The 6402-nt window shown below is 35.9% G+C and overlaps 1 long non-coding RNA gene across 1 annotated transcript; it reads right to left on the bottom strand.

Annotated features, from left to right (window-relative positions):
• Positions 1 to 238: 238 nt before the first annotated feature.
• On the bottom strand, positions 239 to 5039 carry LOC142031683 (uncharacterized). Its single transcript, XR_012650589.1, has 3 exons — positions 4838 to 5039; positions 4616 to 4734; positions 239 to 426 (listed from the first exon to the last, which is right to left on the bottom strand). It is a non-coding gene; the product is annotated as an uncharacterized LOC142031683 (long non-coding RNA).
• Positions 5040 to 6402: the final 1363 nt, after the last annotated feature.

Below are 6402 nucleotides of genomic sequence, written 5' to 3'. Positions count from 1 at the left end.
AGATGCTCCTGTCCTGTTAAACGCTAACAGGCTTAGAGCTTAGTGTGACTGCAGCAATTTAACAGTTGACCTTGCAGAGTCAAAAACAACTGTCAGCTGGAAACAATATTAATTATAGTGGTACAACAACGATGCATTTAAAAATCATTTTACAGAGGGTAATGATTACAAAGTTTTTTAAATAGTTCATTTCTTTATGCAAAGTGTCTTCTCTAGACAAACACATTAAGAAAAAACTGATATCCTCGTCAGAATTGTCTTGTGGTTAAGGTAACAGATTGGGAGTCATTTCCGAGGTCTATGTCCTTTTCGTGCCTTATCTTTGAGAGACAGATTGTGAACCAGTTATTCTCATTGATGAGTAGTACTCGCACTAGTTGTTCCATACAAAATAATGATACAGCTCATGCAGGCAGTCATCCATCACTGCAAAAAAGACATTCTCAGTGTAACCTTTAGATTGCATGAGATGTTCAGGAAAGTTACTATCTCCTCCTGCATTTAGCACAAAGGTCTCCCTGCAGCTGGTCTGTCAAAGTATCTGCAACGTAGGTAAAGACAGCTTCAACAGCAGCCAGACAATATCTTTCTAGAATACTTAAGTAAAGGTTATTACAGGTAAAATATTAAATTCTCAATATTTTCTACCGTAAAATCATTATAGTCCACATCCCCACATCTATTTGAGGTCTCAAGAACAAATTTCAGGCTGAAGTATAAAAGAAAAGGAATAGTTAAACACTGATTCATATATAAAAGCTTGGTTTGTTTTTTTCATAAATGACAATCATTCAAACTATCAATCATCTGGAGAGGAAGAATCAGCAGGCAATCTAATTCAAGGAATTAGATTGTAATGCCTGATGTAGATCTACCAGTTAATTTAAATAATGAGTCACCTGGTAGGCAATCAAATCTAGGTCAGGACATTTAGCAGGCTGAAAATAATGAGTCTAACAGCAACAGAGCTAACAAAACAATCCCGATAATAATGACAGCACAGAATGACAGTCCTAACATAATCAGACAGCGTGCACAAACTGTAAATAGACAGAGTAAAGAGAATGAACTTGCGTAGGGAGACAAAACATATTCTCCAATGAAACTATTATAGAAGAATTATGTTTGGTTAAAAGGAAGCATAGTGACAATCACAGTGAGGACATACAATATTTATATGTTCTTACTGCATCCACGATATCTGTGAAAACATTCTTTCCCAGCCTTCTTTTTTTTGTTTTGTATGTAAAGCAAACACAGTAAAGTTTGATTGTTGTTGGGTTTAGGAAGTGAGGCAGAAAGGCAAAATTTTTCCTGGTGTCTTTTCTTGACTTTTGCTTGTATTGATTGATGATCTTGATTTTAAAAATTGCTTCTTGGTTCAAGAAAGTAAGATTTGGGGGGGGGGGAGAAAGTAAACGTTCAAATGCAGCTCCCCCTACAGTCCTCTTTGCCTCAGTGTATAAATGGATTGGTATATTAGAAACACAGTTAATAGGGACAGGCGCCAGAGACAGGGAATTTCAAGCCTGCACCCTCACTAAATTGATGTCACGGAGCCTTGCACCTTGTGCTCTCTGAGCAACCCAGGGGCTGTAACCAAATACAGATACTTCTGCTCCTTAAGAGTACAAGCAAACGATTTGTTTAAGTAGAAAACACTAGATGTCAGCAGTCCTCCTCGCTCTCCCAAGTGTGCTCCCAGCTGAAGAACATAGCACTTTTTTTTTTTTAGCTAATCTGGCTGTGCCTGGCCAGGGGCACAGTTACCATTTTATGGGTTTTTTTAATCTCCGCATAGTCCTGCCTGCGTCTGGCTGCCGCAAGGTGTTTTCTACTTGTGTTTGTTTTCAATCTTGTTCATTTGCACAAGTGGAGGACAACTCATTTGTTTGCTGTGTTGGGGAGCTGGGGTCTGAAAATGCTCTTAAATACAGTCCACCGGCTAAAGCACATCACCTATACCGAGGGGACGCCAGCTCTACAGTCCTTCCTTCCCCAGGGGTCTCGTCCAGAATTTTTTTTTTTATTATTATTATTATTTTTTTTAATTAAGAACAGCTTTGGCTTACCAACAGCATTATTAAGTTATTCAGATAAAATGTGGAGTGGCAACAGATTTACCTATTGAGATGCATTTTATAATCCATTACCCATATGATGCTCCAGGCAACTAGTGCTCTGTTGGCTTGTTACTAATGCTGGTTTGTTGAGTTTATTCAGCTTAAACTAATAGGGAAGCATATAGAAGATGACTACCAAATAAATATTCTTCAACTTTGGCATCTCATTATGCCTTCAACTTTGGCATCTCATTATGTTTTAAAAGGAATGATGGCGTTTCTTTTCATAACTCCAGGTAGCTAGCTAATGTTGAACAGCCCATTTTTTCCCCTTTGTGAGCTGGGTTTTTTTAGTTTATAATTACAATTTCAGTTTTAAAAGCATTGTTGAGTTACATCCACAGATTTAAAAAGGATAGGGCTTTGTAGCTCAGCTTCATGTTTCCAAATGTGTCACCAACTTCTTTGCTCCTTCAAGAGAATCTGTGGGAGCTCTGGAGATTCCTTACATCATGCTTTTTTTTCTTTGAAAAGTCAAAAGGGAATGATCAGACTTTATTTTTACTTACATCAGTGCTAATTATATTTGCTTATGGACTGGATCTATTGTGGTGATAAAGCAGTATCTGGTAGCTGCTTGCAAAACTTCATCAGGTTTCAGTAGTGTAAAATGGGTGACACAGAGTCTAAACTGGATTTTATAAAGATGTAAAAATTTCATCTTCTATGACAATCTTAATCATTGGCTTAAGAGTTAGCCATAATATTTCCATTTTGTTCACCTTTTCACTTCATTTTCACACACACACAAAACAGTGAAAGCCATTTCTAAAGCATTTGGTATCAAAAGAGCAAGAGCTCTGCGTTCCTGCAGCAGCACAAGCTGAATCACGCTTGGATCATAATATCCATGACCAAGGGGGCCTGACACAGTGCTCAGGGCAACAGATGCTGGATCAAGAGATTCCAGCTATTCCTCCAGTTCTGTTAATGATCTGCTGTCTTTCCTCACTGAAATCTTTGTATATTTTTGTGCTAATTCCTCTCTCGCCCTCTGTTTATTTGCAGATTTCTTTTAGGACTTCTGAGCTCTACTGCAATGCAAGTGGTAAGAGGAGCAAGAGATTGCAGATGTATTACTCCATCTTCCCTACTCTGTACTCAAGTAGGCAACTCACAGTATTACAAACTCAGATGTTGTTATTTAATTTTATTTTATGTTAATCTGGTTTATGTGTTCTCAAAGTTAGCAAGAACTTCCTAACACAACAGAGAAGTTGAGTTCATTGCGTGAAGTAGGTTGTGGAGTGTTTTGAGGTCCACTTAAAAGAAGGGAGCCTTGTAAATGAGAAATGATAACCAAAGAGTAGAGTGAACATTTTAGAATACATAAAAAAGCACCAGCCTGTATGGGCAAGGTGGAAATCACAACCTTATACCTAGTCCCCGTATTAAATTTGTATAATTCTTGTTTCACAAATATTGGAGCCTGTCATAACTTGAGAGGAGTACATTTAAGTTGTAAGTAGTAAAAACATTTGGCTAGCTGGCCTGCTAAAATGATAATCCTTGAAATAGTAATTTTCCTCTTTTTACTTATATTTTACAGTTTATAGATGCCTGAAATAGTAATGCCATATGTAATTCGCTTTCTAGCCAAGCCTACTTAAAATGCTCGTTCAAAAGTAATAAGTGCAATATTTTTTCTAATCAGGTCCCCTTGGAATGAAATCATGGAAAAAATGTTCCTGCCAGTTCATGCTGATTACCTGTGTGTCTCATTATTCTAAACCCTATTTGACAGCCGCACAGTCATAACTGCCTTTCAACAAGAACTACCACTGAGTCTTTTAAAAATAATTTTATTTCAATTTCTAGCTAGTTCTAGCTTAAACAGCACATATAATTGCCTAATAAGCAGTTCATAAGACGAACATAATTTCAAAGTAAAATGTTGGACCTATCCAGTCTTTGACAGTAACAGAAATTAGAGATGCCTTTTAAGTTCTCCAGTGCAAGTTATTCTGCAACAGAGGAATCAGCAATCTGGAAACTCGTTAGAATACTGATTGAACTTTCAAAATATGCACAGAATTAAAAAAAAAAATAAATTATTGTTAATATTAAGCAACTACTGAACTTAAAAGGTAAAATCTATTAACTGTTTCAGAATTAGTAGTAGGTTCTAAAATAATAAAAATCCCAACAGGTTTGATAGGTGGACAGGGAAAACTTCCCATGCCACTGGAAACTGCTGTTATTTTGTTATCACATACAATATCTGTACAAATATACAATGTACCATATGCAGGGTCTAATTTTGTCTGATCTCCTGTGTAACAAAAGCCACAGCACTTAATCCATGGATTTTTTTCTTTTAGCTCAATTATGTGTGCCCGACAAACTCCCAGTTTCAAAAAGCCACATTATCTTGAGGAGTCCTGGGAGATGATGGACTAGACAAAGTCATGTTCAATCCTTGAGGTTCTTTGGGAAATTTCCTAAGGACTTATTACAGGTTGACTTCAGTCACCAGTGTCGGAATATCTCACCTTTGTTGCTTTGTCCAATGCGTGTCTGGATCTGTGCGTAGGTAATGGATCCTCTTGGTCACCTGCGAGCCAGGTTGCAGAGGAGGACCAGAGTCCTTCAGTGTGGAGCTGGGATGTAACTGTAAAATATTTTGGAGTTAATCATATCCAAACAAGGCATAGCCACAGATCTAAAATCCTAATTCACCAGGTTACTGGTGACAGAGTAAGTCCCTCACTCACCTTGTGGATTTTTGTCATGTCGTGATTCCTCAAATAATTAAATGTTAAAGTCCAAAGCCTGAAACAGAGATAATGGCTAAGGAAGCTACGCCATACTTTTCTTCTTTTGAATGGCAGAGGTGCTGAGTAGTCTAGATAATGTGTTTCCTGCCAGTGTGAATCATTGTAGGATGAATAAAAACTTTTGGCAAGTACCAAGAGAAACAAAAGTGGCTGGCAGATCAGGTAAACTACCAACCTGGGCATTTATTTAACATCCAGGAGGGTCTTCTGTATCTGGAAGACAATAGAGCCAGTTACTACAGGAGATACACTGTAGGAAGGCAGAAGAATCTGTTGAGATTTTTAGTGGGAATGCTTTTCTGTTGAAAAAAAATGTGAATTCTGGAAATAGATACATTTTGTCAGAATGTCTTACTCCGATCAAACTGTAGAAATAAAAAAAGGAAGAAAATAATTAAACCTCAATGATTTTCATAAGGTCATATGCACTGGAATATCTCCATCTGTGATTTTAAATTACTTTTTCTTTTTTTATGATACTATTACATATTGGATGACCATGATGTAAAAATTTCTAAAATTTATACATTCTGCTTTTACCTGAATCAAAGGGGAGAATTTTGGCCTCGTTTTGAAATAAAATATTGTGTTATTAAGGTGCTACAAATATTTCACAAGATTACATTTAGTAAAAAAAACCTCAAGAAACTGTAGCTGTATAGAACAAATATTGTACGAAGTGAAATAAAATTGAGTAATCGAAACATAGAAGACATTAGTTAATACAAGAAATACTTTTGAAGAAAAAGAATTTTTTTCTCCCATCAGCCCAAGATAGAATTACCTGTGTTTTTACTCCCAGAAAATGAGAAAATAATTTTGTCTATGAGCATAAAAAACCTAATAAACTAAAATTGTAAACTATAAAGTCATAAATCAAATGTAAGACAAATTTCAGAAATGATCAAATAATAATCCATTTTCTGCTATAGATCTGTCTGTAGCTTTGCCTGTAAAATAGTCCTTTAACCTGCTTTTCCCCATGGTTTCTTAAAAGTATGGTGTATTCAGTTCCTCAACAAAATTCTTATTAGTTAAAGCATTAATCTCTGGTTAATTGTAATTACTTAGCCTGTGGAAAATTTGGAAATGGAATTAGACTGTGACTACAAGTCAAATAAAGTTTGCTTTTACTATTGATTTAAACATTTTTGAGACAGATGTTCAATATGGTTTGCTTAGCTTTTTTTTTTTGGTAATGCTTGGTCAATGTGTTGAATAATAATTGAACTCAGTCCTCACAAAAATTTTTGTATCACGTATAAGTTACCTCATAATCATCAATTTTCTTAATAATAGAGGACAGCACATATATTGCTTTTCCAATATACCTGCACAAAATTACAAACCAAGATATTTTTGAGCTTCTACACATTGTTGTTCAATTGCATGTACCTGATAATGTTAAAAATGATTTAAAGCCCGCGGTATATACTTTGACACCTTCTTTAAACACTTCTAAGTGGTTTTTAAACACTTTTAAACCTTTTCAGTGTCACAGT

The sequence above is a fragment of the Buteo buteo genome, chromosome 5 (genome assembly GCF_964188355.1).
Source record: "Buteo buteo chromosome 5, bButBut1.hap1.1, whole genome shotgun sequence".
In the NCBI taxonomy this organism is placed as follows: domain Eukaryota; kingdom Metazoa; phylum Chordata; class Aves; order Accipitriformes; family Accipitridae; genus Buteo; species Buteo buteo.
This window is presented reverse-complemented; position numbering and strand designations above follow the sequence as displayed.